This window comes from Carcharhinus amblyrhynchos, chromosome 14 (assembly GCF_965287045.1).
Source record: "Carcharhinus amblyrhynchos chromosome 14, sCarAmb.v2.hapA, whole genome shotgun sequence".
Classification (NCBI taxonomy): domain Eukaryota; kingdom Metazoa; phylum Chordata; class Chondrichthyes; order Carcharhiniformes; family Carcharhinidae; genus Carcharhinus; species Carcharhinus amblyrhynchos.
In genome coordinates, this window is record NC_137337.1 from 26576692 (window position 1) to 26594246 (window position 17555).

Genomic DNA, 17555 nt, shown 5'->3' on the forward strand with positions numbered 1-17555 from the left:
TTGACTTGCAAATAACCATTTTGCAACTTGGACTCCTGGAACAATTATACAAGATAAGGTGTCCAACACAATCTGGATTTTGTTGTGAGCAGTGAAGGTGTGGTTGTTGCTATTCACCTTGTTTACAGCTGCTCACAGTTTTTTCACAGGCGTATCAAGTGTTGTTTTCCACTTATCGCACACCAAATTGAACTCAGTGCATTTTGCAGGCTATCTGTGGGATCTCCAAACAGAGGAAATAGTACAGTAAGAAGTCTCAAAACACTGAGATAAAATCCAACAGGTTTATTTGGTAGCACGAGCTTTCGGAGCACTGCCCCTTCATCAGGTGAGTCACTGACCTGATGAAGGGGCAGCGCTCCGAAAGCTCGTGCTACCAAATAAACCTGTTGGACTTTAACCTGGTGTTTTGAGACTTCTTACTGTGCGTACCCTAGTCCAATGATGGCATCTCCGCATCAGGGGAAATACTAGGGAGACTTTTCAACCAATCAGACTGAAAAAAAGTTGGCACAGTGGTTGGCACTGCTCCAGGTGTCCTCATTAGTTGAAAATCCCTGACTTTATTGCTATTTTGTCAGCAATCACTTGTTATTTTGAAAGCCAAAGAGGTGTTTTGTTCTCAAGTGGCTGCCAAACCTTTAAACTGTGTAATTATGTTGTGACCTCTGTACTGAAACAGACTGGAGTGGTTCAGTATGTACTGCATGGCGGGCAACCTTTCCTTCCATTAAAATACAACCTACTGTGAGTTGCACGGAGGTGCAATGTTTCAGTGATGTTGGCACAGGAAGCTCAAACATCCTTCTGTGAATTATGTAGTACTGGTCAGGATTAAAAAGACTGGAAATACTTATTGACCCAGTGAACGTTTGTGGAGAAAAAAGACAGGTCAATGCTCCATATATTTATTTAATGATACCATCAGCAATTTGTCATCAGAAGCACAAAGTACATTCCTATATGAGGACAGCACGCTGGCACAGTGGTTGGCACTGCTGCCTCACACTGCCAGTGGCCCAGGTTCAATTCCAGCCTCAGGTGATTGTCTGCACATTCTCCCATGTGTCTACGTGGGTTTCCTCCGGGTGCTCCAGTTTCCTCCCACAGGCCAAAGATGTGTGGGTTAGATGGATTGGCTGTGCTAACTTGCCCCAGGAGGTGTAGGATAGGGAAGATTACTGGAGCAATTACATGGGGTTATGGGACTAAGGCAAGGGAGTGAGCCTGGGTGAGATATTTTATTGGAGAGTTGCTGTGGACTCGATGGGCCGAACGACTTCCTTCTGCACTGTAGGGATTCTATGAACCTTCATTGATAAACACATTGGACAGGATTCTCTGGTTTTACCTGTGGTGGGACCCTCTGTGAGTGACAGCGAAAAGTTTTGTGTTCCAGCCAAAACTCCATTCCCTATCAATAGCACCGGCAATCCCAGCTGTGAATGAGGATGGAGGATTTTGACCACTCTGATAATAGGATGCAAATGATTTATATACATACACATAGAGTGTGTTTTCATGTTTCAGGAGAATGTTTTAAAGTTCAGCTTTTTTCTCAAGGCAGTCAGCATGTTTGGTAGAAATACAGCTCAAACGCTGGGAGAGCTGAATAATTACTCATTTCAATCTTTCAAGTGGTTATGTTAAGTAGAGTTAATGGAATTTTGTTTACTTAAGTACCCCTGGAATTTCAGATTAGAGTGATTGATAAGGTCATGTGATGTTTTAGTTTATGTGCAGTCCTGGATCTACAGAAAAAATAAACAGGCTTTTGCAGAAAGGAGTTGGAGTTTGGCAGTTCTGGTTGAAGTGAGGAGAGTTAAGACTGCAAGGAACTACAAAAGGTCGTGTATGTAGCCCAATCCATTACACAAACCATCCTCCCATCCATTGTCTCTGTCTACACTTCCCACTGCCTCAGCAAAGCAACCACCATAACTAAGGACATTCTCTCTTCCACCTTCTTCGCTGGGAAAAAGATACAAAAGTCTGAGGTCACATACCAACCGACTCAAGAACAACTTTGGGTTTGGGCGGCACGGTAGCAGTAGTCTGGGTGGCAAGGTAACATAGTGGTTAGCACTGCTGCTTCACAGCTCCAAAGGACCTGGGTTCGATTCCCAGCTTGGGTCACTGTCTGCATGGAGTTTGCACATTCTCCTCGTGTCCGCATGGGTTTCTTCCGAGTGTTCCAGTTTCCTCCCACAGTCCAAAGCTGTGCCTGTTAGATTGACTGGCCATGCTAAAAATTGCCTCTTAGAGGCCTGAGATGCATAGGTTAGAGAGATTAGTGGATAAATATATAGGGATATGGGGGTAGGGCTTCAGTGGGATTGTGGTTGGTGCAGACTTGATGGGCTAAATGGCCTCTTTCTGCACTATAGAGTTTCTATGACTCTATGAACCTCTTCCTTGCTGCTGTCAGACTTTTGAATGGACTTACCTCTTTCTCTACACCTTAGCTATGACTGTAACATTACATTCTGCATTCTCTCGTTTCCTTCTCCATGCACAGTATACCTTGTCTGCATAGTGTGCAAGAAACTTTCACTGTATGTTAATACATGTGACAATAATAAATCAAATCAAATCAAATTTTGAAGGCTTCTAAAAGCTCTATATGTCTCTGAAAATGCCAAAGCATTCTATACTCATTATAGCAAGTGTATTTGTGATTGCTAACTATAATTAAAATAGATTTTAAGTTTGTAATAAGACTGTTGCTTATTTGGAACTGAAATAGCAATCAGTTAAAAATCAGAGGTGTTTCTTTTCATGCTTAAAGATTTTTCAACTGTTATGAAAATTTTGGTGGAGTTATACTTAAAAAGTGTTATGAATAAAGCTTACGTTGATAAAAGGTTCTTAATTTGTCAGTGGAATTAGGCTTGGACTGAAATATTGTTTCTTTACATTCATACTAATATCGAAAATTGTTGGGGTCCAGTCTGGCTTCATAATGTAGCTGAGGGTTCTGGTCCAGGACCCTAATACCACACACATGTATGTACACATGCGCACGCACGCGCACGCACACACACACACACACACACACACGCACGCACGCACGCACGCACGCACAGAGCAAAGCACAAAGTAAAACAGGAGATATAAATTATATTTAAATAATCATACTGAAAATAATTAAAGATTGAGGCAGGAAAATGGGATTAAGTAAAAAACAAAACAGAAAAACTAACAAGAAATCTGCAATATTATTTTCGGCAAACGGAATGAGACTTTACACTGAGCAGATTTTTTTTTAAGAGTTGGAGAAGTTGTTCAGTATAATTATACTTATTATAGCATTGAAATGTTAGCGACTCCTGATTAACCAAATCCTACGTTTTCCATCTGCTTTCAGTGTGAAACTGAAATTGTCCAAATTCACGCCATAGCACTGAGTTTTCTGCGTTAAAGTTTAAAGTTTATTTACTAGCCAGATCTGGAAAACCCTGGCAAATTGCAGGAATTTAAATGAGAGTAAGAGAAAAATATGTATTTTTTAAGTTTATTTATTTGTGTCACAAGCAGGCTTACATTGACACTACAATGAGTTACTGTGAAATTCTCCTAGGCACCTGTTTGGGTACACCGAGGGAGAATTTATCATCACCAAAGCACCTAACCAGCACGTCTTTCGGACTGTGGGAGGAAACTGAAGCACCCGGACAAAACCAGGCTCCACACAGACAGTGACCCGAGCCAAGGATCGAACCCAGATCCCTGGCGTTGTGAGGCAGCAGTACTAGCTACTGTGCCACCAGGCCACCTGAATGCGTAAACACCAGATAGCACTGTCAATTTTACCCTGAAATACTGGTGGCACCAACAACACCACGATCATTAGTCATCCAAAATTCAGACCATTGCTTTTCAAATTGGGGATTTAAATTTGATTGGTGTACAAACTGAGCCATGATCTCAACACACATCTTCAATTTTTTTTCTCACTTGGTTGCTTTAGAGCTTTTTAAAATTTCTTAGTGATTTTTACTCTGCACCCTCTCTAAGATAATACATTTACCCAAGCCTTCTACCAAGCTTTGGAAAAGGAAAAAAAAGATTAACCTCAACTGGCTACAGTCTGAACAAACAGGAAAATAAGAGTTCACTTGATGCATTGTGTCTGTTCCAACTCTAAGGGTGCTCTAACATGATTCCCATTCCCTTTTTCTAAATGTTGTTAATATTAGCGACCCTCTTGGCTCAGATAGTTGTTTTCCATGAGAATGTAGGTGGTTGATGAAGCTGACTCGGGATCTGCAGACTTTATAACAGGTAGGACATTCGTTGTCAAGTGAAATGTCTGGTCTTGTATTATCAGTTCAGATGTGTGGATGCCGGTGTTAGACGGGGATGACAACGGATGAATGAACACTGCTCGACAATCACCAGGCAGAAGTGTTCTCTTCCTGTCGAGGAACACTTCAGCGGTCACGGGGCATTCAGATCTTCGGGTGAGCGTTCTCTAAGGTGGCCTTCACGACACACGACAACGCAGAGTCGCTGAGCAGAGACTGATAGCCAAATTCCGCACACATGAGGATGTCTTCAATGGGGATCTTGGGTTCATGTCACATTATCTGTAACCCCAAGACTTGCCTAGGCTTGCAAAATCTCACTAACTGTCCTGACTGGTGACAATACACGCCTCTCTAACCTGTGCTTAACACTCATTCCACTCACTTAAGCCTTGATTACCTGTAAAGACTTGCTTTCCAACCATTATCTTGTAAACTGAGTCTGATTCTATGTATGCCCTGTTTGTGAACAGAAATCCCACTCATCTGATGACGGGGCAGCGCTCCAAAAGCTTGTGCTACCAAATAAACCTTTCGGACTTTAACCTGGTGTTGTGAGACTTCTTACTGTGTTTATCAGCCCCAAAATGCTGGCAACATTCCCAGAGACTCTGCTGCCACCTGGTTCAGTCCAGGGCAATGGTCTCCCAGAAGCTGATGTCAACATTGCATTATTTCATGGCATTCATTTCTTTTAAGCCAAGTCAAAGCTGTATTACAAGAAAGGCCATTTTGTATATAAGAGACTGACAAGTCAAGCATTGCTTCCTGATGTCACAAAGATTAATACTATAATGCATCAGCTTCTCAACATAGATAATTTCTCAGCATGTGCCATTTTAGAGATATATGCCTCAACAAGTTGTTAATGGCTGCAGCACATCTGTTATGTCTTCTGGTTCCAGTAAGTTTGAGATATTATATTTCCAGACTCAAAACTCAGGAGCTTCATTGAGAACTGCAAGAATTGCACTCAATGTGATTGGTGGACTGATGCACTGCTGCTCAGCATGTGAGTGCAGTGCAGCAATAAATGTGGCCCCCTATAGATACATTCATATTATAATTAGTTCCTAACTCTTTACCTGCAACATAGAACGTAAGACATAAGAGTAGAAGTAGGCTTTTCAGCTTATCGGATCGTTCCGCTATTCAACGAGATCATGACTGATCTGATACAATCCTCATCTCCATTTTCCCAATTTATCTCCATAATCTTTGATTCCCTCCCTGATTAAAAATCTGTCTGTCTCAGCTTTGAACATATTTAGCAACCCAGCCTCTACATCTCTGTGTGGTAAAGAATTCCACAGATTCACCACCCTAATTTTCAGGCTGCATTTTTCAATCTTGTTAACAAATTGTCAACAGGCTCACCTGGTTCCTTGCTCCAGTTATTGATTTGACTTTGGTTGGAGACGTGTGCTAAATTTCTGAAAAATGTCGCCTGGTGACCTGCCAAATGATGTAACTTTTCATTGGTCTCTATTAGTAAGCTCCTGAATGTCAGTGTACAGTTTTGTTTCAGATATTTGTCTCAAATATCTCTGTGACATTACCAGCCTCCAAATTCATCATGGGATGTAGCTATGCGCTCACTGCTAAGGCAAAGACACATTTTACACATTTCAATTAGTTTCTCCCTTATTCTGTGGCACCAATTCAGGTTGGGATTTTTTTTCAATCTAATAATTCCGCTGAAAATGTTTAGCTCTTGCTGAAAGACACCGCTGCCACCATGTTATGTTTTCTGTTTCCCGTAATCACACCTTTAGACTGCTAGTGTGGTGGAATCCAGTTTCGTTGCTTGCATTGCTTGTTTTAAGACACACCCTAATAAAAAGGGGAATTGAGAAAAGAAACAAGCATTCCCAATTTCTAAGACAACTAAGACTGAAACTGATTTTGGAAACTAATACCTCCGGTTGAAACGGTATAAAAGGAGACACTCCACTCAGTACTCCAGCTGTAGCCTAACAAGTGTTTTATACAATCCCATCATAACCCTTCTGCTCTTTCAATCTATGTCTTGGCTAATAAAGTCCAGTATGCCATATGCCTTCTAAACCACCTTATCTGCCTATCCTGTTGCCTTCAAGGATCTTTGGACATGCACCCCAAGGTCCCACTGATCTTCTGTATTTCCTATCATCCTATCATTCATTGTTATTCTCTTGCCTTGTTAGTCATCCCAAAATGCATCACCTCATACTTTTCAGGTAAAGTTCCATTTGTCACTTCTGCCCATCTGACCAATCTGCCTATACCTCCCCAGAATCTAACGTTTTCCTTCTTGCTATTTATCACACCACCAGTTTTCATATCATCTACGAACTTCCTGTTCATACCCCAACATTCACATCTTAATGTGAATGTACGTGACGGGCAGCAAGGAACCCAGCACCAATCCCTGCGGTAAACTATTGGAAACAGATTTCCAGTCACAAAAACATTCTTTGATCCTCTGCCTCCTATCATGAAGCCAATTTTGGATTCAATTTGACAAATTGCCCTGGATCCCATGGGCTCTTCACTACTTGATCAGTCTCCCATGTGGGACCTTGTCAAAAGTCTTACTGAAACTGATGTAGACTACATCAACTGCACTGCAGTAATTTACACTCTTGACACCTCCTTGAAAAATTCAATCAAATTTATTAGATATGATCTCCCCCTGACAAAGCCATACTGACTTTGAGACTTATGATACAATAACACAGTTCTATATACCCACAAAGATCTAATAGTTTATCATATTTGGACTTCTATTAAATTTGAGTTATTAAGTGTTATTTTACAGTGTCTTTATTATTATAATATAAAGTTTATTCATTAGTCACAAGTAGCCTTACATTAACACTGCAATGAAGTTACTGTGAAAATCCCCTAGTCGCCACACCCCAGCATCACTGAGGGAGAATTTAGCGGGGCCAATTCACCTAACTAGCATGTCTTTTGCACTGTAGGAGGAAACCCACACAAACACAGGGAAAACATGCAGACTGCACAAGAGAGTGACCTAAGCCGAGAATTGAGCCCGAGTCCCTGTGAGGCAGAAGTACTAACCACTGTGCCACCCTGCTGCACTCATACAGGATGTACTTTGTGCTTCTCAGGTTGGCAGCCTTAAATTAGCAGAAATATTGACCTGTCTTTTTTCTCCACAAATGTTCACTGGGTTAATATACATTTCCAGTCGTTACTATTTTTAATCCTGACCAGTACTACATAATTCACAGAAGGATGTTTGAGCTTCCTGCGCCAACATCACTGAAACATTGCACCTCCGTGCAACTCACAGTAGGTTGTATTTTAATGGAAGGCAAGGTTGCCCACCGTGCAATGCACACTGAAACACTCCAGTCTGTTTCAGTACAGAGGTCACCACATAATTACACAGTTTAAAGGTTTGGCAGCCACTTGAGAACAAAACAGCTCTACAGCTTTCAAAATAACAAGTGATCGCTGACCAAACAGCATTTAAGTCAGGAATTTTCAACTAATGAGGACACCTAGAGAGGCACAAAGCAGATCCTGCAGCAAAAAACAACGTACCACCACACTGCTGGACAAACACCACACACTTGAACAAGTTAAAGGCGCTTGGGCTATGCAGGTTCCTGCACGCAAGTTCTTCTGATTTGAGGAATTTGCATCTTATTGCTTGATTCTACTGTTATCATAGAATCCCCACAACGATTTAATTTGATTTATTAGTGCCACATGTATTTACATACAGTGAAAAGTATTGTTTCTTGCAGACCATTCATAGAAAAGGAAATGAGAGAGTGCAGAATGTAACATTACAGTCATAGCTATGGTGTAGAGAAAGATCAACTTAATACAAGGTATGGCCATTCAAAGTCTGATGGCAGCAGGGATGCAGGTGTTCCTGAGTCAGTTGGTATGAGACCTCAGACTTTTGTACCTTTTTTCCAACGGAAGAAGGTGGAAGAGAGAACGTCCCGGGGTGTGTGGAGTCCTTAAATTATGCTGGCTATTTTGCTGAGGCAGCAGGAAGTGTAGACAGAATCAATGGATGGGAGGCTGTTTTGTGTGATGGATTGGGCTACTTTCACAACCTTTTGCAACCTTGGGCAGAACAGAAGTCATACAAGCTGTGGTACATCCAGAAAGAATGTTTCCTATGGTGCATCTATAAAAGTTGGTGAGAGGCATAGCTGACATGCCAAATTTCCTTAGTCTTTTGAGAAAGCAGAGACATTGATGGGCTTTCTTAACTATAGTGTCGGCATGGGGGGACCAGGACAGGTTGCTGGTGATCTGGAGACCTAAACACTTGAAGCTCTTGACCCTTTCTACTTTGCTTCATTGATGTAGAGAGGGGCATATCCTCCTCTATGCTTCCTGAAGTCGAGGGCAATCTCCTTTGTTTTGTTGACATTGAGGGAGAGATTATTGTCACTGCACCAGTTCACCAGATTCTCTATCTCATTCCTGTACTTTGTCTCGTCACTGTTTGAGATCCGACCCACTGCAGTGGTGTCGTCAGCAAACTTGAAAATCGAATTGGAGGAGAATTTGACCGCACTGTAATGGGTGTATAAGGAGTGTAGTAAGGGGCTGAGGAGACAGCCTTGTGGGGCACCAGAGTTGAAGATGATCGTGGAGGAGGTGTCGTTGCCCATTTTGACTGATTGTGGTCTGTGAGTTAGGAAGTTCAGGATCCAGTTGCAGAAGGAGGTTCCGAGGCCCAGACCACGGAATTCAGAGATGGGTTTTGTGGGAATAATGGTGTTGAAGGCTGAGCTGTAATCAATAAATAGGAGTCTGACATGGATGTCTTTGTTATCTAGGCGTTCCCCAAGGTTGAGTGCAGGGCCAGGGAGATGGTGTCTGCTGTGGACCTGTTGCAGCAGTAGACAAATTGCAGGGCCATTCAGCCCATCAAGTCTGCACAGACAACAATCCTTGCCAGGCCATGTTCCCATGAGCCAACGTATTTACTCTGCAATCCCACTAACCTACACTTTTTTTTGGGACACTAAGGGGAAATTTAACATGGCTAATCCGCCTAACTTGTACATCTTTGGACTGTGGCAGGAAACTAGAGCACTGGGAGGAAACCCAAGCTGACACAGGGAGAACATGCAAACTCCATACAGTCAGCCAAGTCCAGATTCGAACCTGGATCCCTGGTGCTGTGAGGCAGCAGTGCTCACCACTCTGCCACCATGCTGCCCATCATGCTGCCACTGTACTGTTATGTACGAGTGTGGCTATTCCACCACCCACCCACGCCTAGCTACTACCACCACATTCCATGGGCTCTTACCTTCTTGATCATGTGAAACCTCGTCAAATGCCTTACCGAAACCAATGTAAACTACATCAACTATGCTGCCCTAATTTGGCCACCTCGACAGCTATTTAAAAACAATCAAATTCTCTGGAACTAGTATGTGACTGTAGAAATACTGAACATGTGTAGTCAAGTCAATCCTGTCCATTTTTTTTTTATTCATTCATGGGACATGGATGTCGCTAGCCGGCCAGCATTTATTGCCCATCTATAGTTGCCCAAGGGCAGTGAGAGTCAACCACATTGTTGCGGCTCTGGAGTCACACATAGGCCAGACCAGTTAAGGATGGCAGGTTTCCTTCCCTAAAGCTTATCAGTGAACCAGATGGGTTTTTTCGACAATTGACAATGGTTTCATGATCATCAGGAGATTCTTAATTCCAAATTTTTTAAAAATTGAACTCAAATTCCACCATCTTCCATGGCAGGATTCGAACCCTGAACTGAGATTAGCTGATTTTCTGAATTAACAGTCTAGCGATAATACCACTAGGCCGTCACCTTCCCACACCAATTATCATATGGCTTGAAGGGTGGTAATAAGTAATACAAAACCACTTGGAACACTGTGGAATGATCTGACGACAGCAAGATAATTTTGTAAAAGAAAAATGTTGATTTCTCATCAGATTTGTTAACTTTTTGTTCATACCCAAACAGTCAGGTATATAATTATTACACAGAGGTGATTACAGACTAGCTGAACTGGCTTTATTCAAGTGCCGCTCACTTTCCATTTACTTTCCTATTATCACACAGCTGGTGACTCAGCTCCTCATTGTTTCCAATGCACTGATAAACTTCCATCCTACTGTGTGCTTCAGCCATCAGCATACATGGATTTTATTCTAAAGGCAGCCACTGGGATGCGTGGTTCTAAGTGCTGCTGAAACGTATCCTCTTATCATACTGCCCAGTGGGGTTTTCTTGTTTGCTGCATCAATCACCTCAGATTTGTAGTAAATTATCTTTACGCATAAGGCCGGAATCTTATCATGGTTCACGCCGACAGGATTTTCCCATCCTGCTGCAGTGAACAGCACAGTATCAAATTCTCCATTCTCATTTGCAGCAGCAGCAGGATAAGATCGCACCCAGCACCTTTCTCATTTGTCCTCTGGGGTGAAGATGACCATGTTCATCTTCTGGGGCATTTGGTAGGGTTCACGTGGCTATGTAGGTGACTGCTAAGGGCCAAGCTGCACTGGGAAGGTCCTGCTGCAGATTGGACAGGATACAGCAGACATTTGAGTTTCGGCTGGAGATCACTGAACCCCTGCAGTGCAGAAGGAGGCCATTCAGCCCATCGATTCTGCACCAACCACAATCCCACCCAGACCCTATCCCCGTGACCCCACGTATTTACCCTGCTAAGCCCTCTGACGCTCAGGGGCAATTTAGCATGGCCAATCAACATAACCCGCACACATTTAGACTGTGGGAGGAAACCAGAGCACCCAAACAAAACCCTTGCAGACATGGGGATAACTCCACACAGACAGTGACCCAAGCCGGGAATTTAACCTGTGTCCCTGGCGCTGTGAGGCAGCAGTGCTAACCACCGTGCCATCATGCCACCACCTTTACATGCGTTTTCTTTCTGCCTCGGATATGCGCTTGCTTTTGAAGGAGGTTGCATAGGTTTAATTTGGTTGAGACAGGTACAGCAATTACGGGGTGAGCTTCTCCCAGAACTCAGTCAGCAGCAAAACTTCCAAGCGAAGCCTTCAGTGTCCTTACAGTGCTTGCCTTGACCTCCATGAGAGCATATACACCCTCAATCTCTCCAGGCAAGATCTGCTTGGGTTGCCAAGTGTCAAGCTTTCAGGGGGCTACATGACAGGTTGGTTGCGGCTGCCCCAGGGACAGATGATGCCCCAGTGATCCTGTCACTGGGCTGGCATTCAAGTGGCTCAAGCTAATTCTCTGCAGGGGGTGGGGGTGGAGGGGTATGGGTTTGAATCCCACCATGGGAGCTGGCAGAATTTAAATCCAACAAATAAACAAAGCTGTTCACTCATGGTGACCACGAAACTATCGTCAATTGCCATTAAGAAAACGAGACCTATTTCATTCATACTCTTTAGAGAAGGAAGTCCGCTGTCCTTATTATCTGGTCTGGCTTACATGTGACTCCAGATTCATAGCAATGTGGTTGACTCTTAACTGCCCTCTGAAATGGCCTAATAAGTCAATCAGTTCAAGGGCAATTAAAATTGGTAACAAATGCTAGCCTTGTCGGCAATGCTGACATCCCATAGAGTATATGGTCGGGATGCTTGGTCTACCAGGTTGAATGAGCACCTCAGCATCTGGTATTTTACATTTCTAGCTGATTCTCAGGAGCCTCTGAAGGCAGCTGAAATGAAAGTGGTTGTAATTCCTCGCGTGGCACTGTTAGAGAGTCTAAATCTTGCATGTGCAGAGCAGAGGGGGCAGGGCTATTGCTCTCTGGACCTTCCATTTGGTAGGCAGAGAGTGTGCTGCAAAGATAAGTGACCTTATCCACTGCTGGCAGGTTCCGATCATGACAGAATTGCTGGGCTTAAGACAGGGCTATTCTGGAGCAGGCTTATACAATACTTGTGTTTTTCTCTTGTGCTGATCTGAAGGTGCATTCGATAGAGAACCAATCCATGTTACATTGCATGTCCGGCTCTGAACTGGCAGTTAATACACAGTTAATCAGCAAATAAGAAATCAAGAAGTTTGTCCTTTGCCTCAGTTCAGATATAGTCAGTGCAGATATTTCAGTGCAAGTGTTAATGCCTAAAAAGTGAGTTTACCTATAATAATATCTAACAGTGTGATTTGGGAGACTCAGTATCTGTTCTCACATTTAATCTTACGTTTTAACTTGACTCATATTGTAATGTTCCACTTCCAAAGAAAAGTCATATTGGAGTCAAGAGGCAGGATATTCTGGTCGCACTCACCCCGACACTGGAAAGTCCCACCCAAGGTCAACAGGCCTTTCCATTGTCTGCCCCTCTGATTCCCATGGCAGGCGGAATGGGAAAATTCACCTCAGGATATTAACTCTGGGTTGGATTACTCCCTCCTCCCCCTGCCGCCACCCCCCCCCCCCCCCCCCCCCCACCACCACAGCATGTTTTGTGGTGATATGGGCAGCGCACCATTGGTCAGTGGGAGGATCTTCGGCTCCCGATGCTGTCAACGTGTTTCCGGTTGTTTGCAGCCCCTGCTGCCGGGGAACACCTCAGTGGCGATTCAGAACCGGAAGTTTCTGCCTGCGGGAACAGCCGGAAAATTCCAGTCTCTGTTCCTCTCTCCACAGGTGCTGCCTTGTAATATGCCTTTAAGAGGTATCAGCATAACATCACCTGTCATGCAATTCAGTCTTAGTCTCACTTTTTGCTTTGAGCAGGGCACAAACACACAGCTCTGTTATTTGGTTATTGAAGAAAATAAAAAGCTTTGTGACCATCAAGCCTTTCATACACACTGGGCACCATGGGAACTGGAGTGCGTTATTAATCCCTTTAACATTTTGTTTTGATATTTTAATTTCCTCTGAGATTCTGTTTATATTAATGTTGTATCCCTTTAATAAGCTGCATTTTAATTTATCCCTCAAGTTTGTTGATTTAAAATTTATTTATTTATTAGTGTCACAAGTAATCACGGAAAGGTCTGTTAACCTCAAGCGGGACTTTCCGGTTTCGGGGTGAATGCGATCAGAATATCCTGTCCATTGACTCCAATATGTCTTTTCTTTATTTATTAGTGTCACATTAATGCTGCAGTGAAGCTACTGTGAAAATCCCCTAGTCGCCACACCCGGCGCCCATTTGGGTATACTGAGAGAGAATTTAACATGGCCAATGCATTTAACCTGCACATCTTATGGATTGTGGGAGGAAAGTGGAGCACCTGCAGGAAACCCATACAGACACGAGGAAAATGTGCAGACTCCACACAGACAGTGACCTAAGCTGGGAATTGAACCTGGATCCCTGGTGCTGTGAATGCAGCAGGGCTAGCCACTGTGCCACCGTGCTGCCCCATTTAGTTTATCGGTTAACCAAACGAAGCATGCCACTCTGATGTCTTCAAGCCTTATACCAATGGGTAACTTTTCTCATGTGCCCTGACTTAATAAGTGAACCCACAATGTGTTTCCCCAATCCCTTATGAACAATTGGTGCCTTGTATCTCATGCAGCAAATGGGCTCAAGGACTTACTTCATTAGAATAACATTTTTCTTGCACTTTCTCATTTAATTTCAGATCTCCAGCATCCCCAGTATTTTGCTTTTATAAAACTAATGTGTTACGAAGAGTTAATCCACCAAGAAACATTTGGTGCCCATAAATATGATTAAATGTTAGTTTGGTTGTAAATTTCTATGATACCGTTTCAGATGGTGTAGGTCAATTAAAAAATGTTTCAGGTTATATTCTGATAATTATAATGTAACCCTTGAGAAACATTTAGAATGTATTGAAGCTCCTGAGTCTCTGACATTGCCATTTCCATTACACATTAACAGTCCCAATTCACCAGAGTAAGATATGATCTGGAATATTTCTTAGAAAGCAAGCCCTACATTGAAACCAACATCAAAGATTATCAATACCATGTTTATCCACACACACACACCCTTCAGTGATTGTGGACAATCTTTACAACGAACCATTGATTTTGGCCTTTGGCTGCAGTTAGCAACCATCTATCTGTCAAGTACAACCTTGTATTGCCCCTGTGGTGGCCATTATAAGTACATTTCACTGTGTTTGAGTAATTGCATTCCAGCAGTAACCCTGCGAATCTCTTAAGTCCAGAACCACCACCTTGAAGCTAAATTCCTTGATGATTTATATTGAATACAACCAACAAAACTCACAAAATTGCAATGCACTGGGAAAAATATAATTCAAGCTTTGGACCACTTAGTTAAGCTGAAAGTTCAATGATATACACTAGGGCTGCAAAGTAATAATCATTAAGCTGTAAGATTGCTAACAATACAAACATTAATATCTTCCGGCTCGAGTGAATGCTATACGTTGGAACTCTAAAGTAGCAGTCAAATGCCTTACATGAAAGGCAAGCAGATAATAATTAGTTGCATACATTTGAGCTGCAAGGCACATGTCAGTGATACACACTGAGGCCATTGGTTGCCGTGAATGAGATGCTGTGCGGTTATTGATTGATGTTAGTGTCGATGCACAATGGCTGTATCACTGTCACTGTGATCTTTTAGACCATAAGATCATAAGATATAGGAGCAGGACTAGTTCACTCGGCCCATCGAGACTGCTCCGCCATTCAATCATGGCTGATATTTTTCTCAGCCTTATTCTCCTGCCTGTTCTCCATAACCCCCGATCCCCTTATTAATCAAGAACCTATCTATCTCTGTATTAAAGAAACTCAATGACCTGGCCTTCACAGCCTTCTGCGGCAAAGAGTTCCACAGATTCATCACTCTCTGCTTGAAGAAATTCCTCCTCATCTCTGTTTTAAAGGATTGTCCCTTTAGCCTGAGGTTGTGCCCTCTGGTTCTAGTTTTTCCTACTAATGGAAACATCCTTTCCATGTCCACTCTATCCAGGCCTCGCAGTGGCCTGTAAGTTTCAATAAGATCCCCCCTCATCCTTCTAAACTCCAACGAGTACAAACCCAGAGTCTCCAACACTTCCTCATACGACAAGCTCTTCATTCCATGGATCATTCTTGTGAGCCTCCTCTGGACCCTTTCCAAGACCAGCACGTCCTTCCTTAGATATGGGGCCTATTCAAAATACTCCAAATGCTTTTTTATTCATTCACAGGACGTGAGTGTCGCTGGCTAGGCCAGCATTTTATCGTCCATCTCTGACTGCCCTGAAGAAGTTTTCTTGCTGAATTGTGCCAAATGTGGTAGAACAATCATGGGTGAGATTCTCTAGCCTCCCGTGTTGTGTGTTTTCCACCGGTGAGCGTTGTTTGCTAGTGGTAGGATTCTCTGGTCCTGTCACTGTCAATGGAAATTCCCATTGACATCGCCCCACATCGGCAGGAAACCCACGGGTGGGGATACGCAATTGATGGGGCTGGAAAATCGCATCGACATGCACAGCTGGAGAGTTCTGGCCTCCATCTTCAGTCAAACAAATTTCAGGGCAATACCAATATGTTTTTACCAAGAGGCATTCAAGCTCAATGTTGTAATAGGACCCAGTCTGCCATTCAAAAATCAATACCATGACATGCACTGAAACCGCACCAAGCCTCCTGTCATAGCTGTGCTGGAGGAGGGAGGATTTTCCAGCTTTCCCTGCCGGTGAGGTTGGAAGATCCCGCCGACAGCGACCTACCTCCACAGATTCCCCAATGCCAGAGGGTGCGAACCCTGTTGGCAGTGGTGAGAACTGGAAGATGGGAGACTATCTCGGCCTATTACTGAAAATGAAAAGATGAAGACGAAAATCCGGCCCTATTATTTTATAAGCTACACATTAAAAAGACTGAAATTCAAGTTGGCTTCCAAGGACTGGCAAGTCCTCGGAAATATCTTCCCTCCAGAGGCAACACAGAGGTTGCACTTTCTGATATTGGCTCAGTTTATGGCACTCCTTGCCAGTACAAACCTGATTCTCGAGTTAATAGAATCAAAGAATCGAGTCTGCACCAACAATATCCCACCCAGGTCCTATCCCCATAACCCCATGCATTTACCCTAGCTAGTTCCTCTGACACTAAGGGACAATTTAGCGTGGCCAATCTATCCAATCCACATGTCTTTGGACTGAATAGATTCGCAATATCAGCAGACTTAGCAAATGTAACCCGCTTACCTTCATTTCATATATCAGACGCACAGAATTTTCCCCAAAACAGCACGTGTCACCACATTCATTCTAGGAACTGTGTTTGCTAATCTCCATTGGTTCCTAGTCTAGCAACCACATGACTTAGAAAATGTTTCATTCTCAGTTTCAATCACTTATTGGCTTTGCCTCTCTGTATATCTTCCAGCTCAATCATCTTTCAAGATTTCTGTATTCCTCCAATTCTTCCATATCCTGGATTTTCAGCCCCTTGCGGCTGTGTTTCCAGCTGTCCAGGCCCAAAGTTCAGGAATTCTTTCCTGAAACCTCTCTCCCTCCCCTCTCGTAAGAAGCTCCTGAAAGTGTAGCTTCTCGATCAAGCTCTTGGTCAGCCGTACTAATAGCTTTTCATTGGCTCATGTCAGGTTTTGCCGATCTTACATTTGTGATTTGATTTGATTTGATTTATTATTGTCACCTGTATTATTATGCAACGAAAAATATTGTTTCCTGCACGCTATACAGACAAAGCATATCGTACACAGAGAAGGAAACGAGAGAGTGCAGAATGTAGTGTTACAGTATTATAGGGTGTAGAGAAAGATCAACTTAATGCAAGGTAAGTCCATTCAAAAGTCTGATGGCACAGGGAAGAAGCTGTTCTTGAGTCGGTTGATATGTGACCTCAGACTTTTGTATCATTTTCCCAACAGGACAAGGTGGAAGAGAGAATGTCCAGGGTACGTGAGGCTCTTAATTATGCTGGCTGCTTTTCTGAGGCAGTGGGAAGTGTAGGTGCAAATTATTGTTGTTGTTTTCTTTAGCTGGATATGGACTGTGACAGTTCTTAGGGATTCAGAGGCACACAGGGGGCCCAATTCAAGTATCTAAAGCCAGCATTAAATTTTTCAAAAACTGTCATCCTTGTGTATCCAGGTACACAGATGCATTAGTTTGACAGCTTATCCTGAAAGGTACGCTGTAAATGGATAACGGGTATCTCTGTTCCCAAACATTTGAACAGATTTGGATCATTATTTCCTACCAGCAGTCCGTCACTCTGAGCATGTGTGGTCCTGCACATCTGGAGCTTTGTCAGAGTACAATAAATCAAAAGTAAAACTTCAATGGATGCAGATTGAATG

The 17555-nt window shown here is 43.1% G+C and overlaps 1 protein-coding gene across 2 annotated transcripts in view; it reads right to left on the reverse strand.

Moving 5' to 3' along the window:
- mdga2a (MAM domain containing glycosylphosphatidylinositol anchor 2a) overlaps positions 1-17555 on the reverse strand; it is a 769467-nt gene that overhangs the window by 417417 nt on the left and 334495 nt on the right. The gene's annotated exons all lie outside the window — the stretch shown is intronic.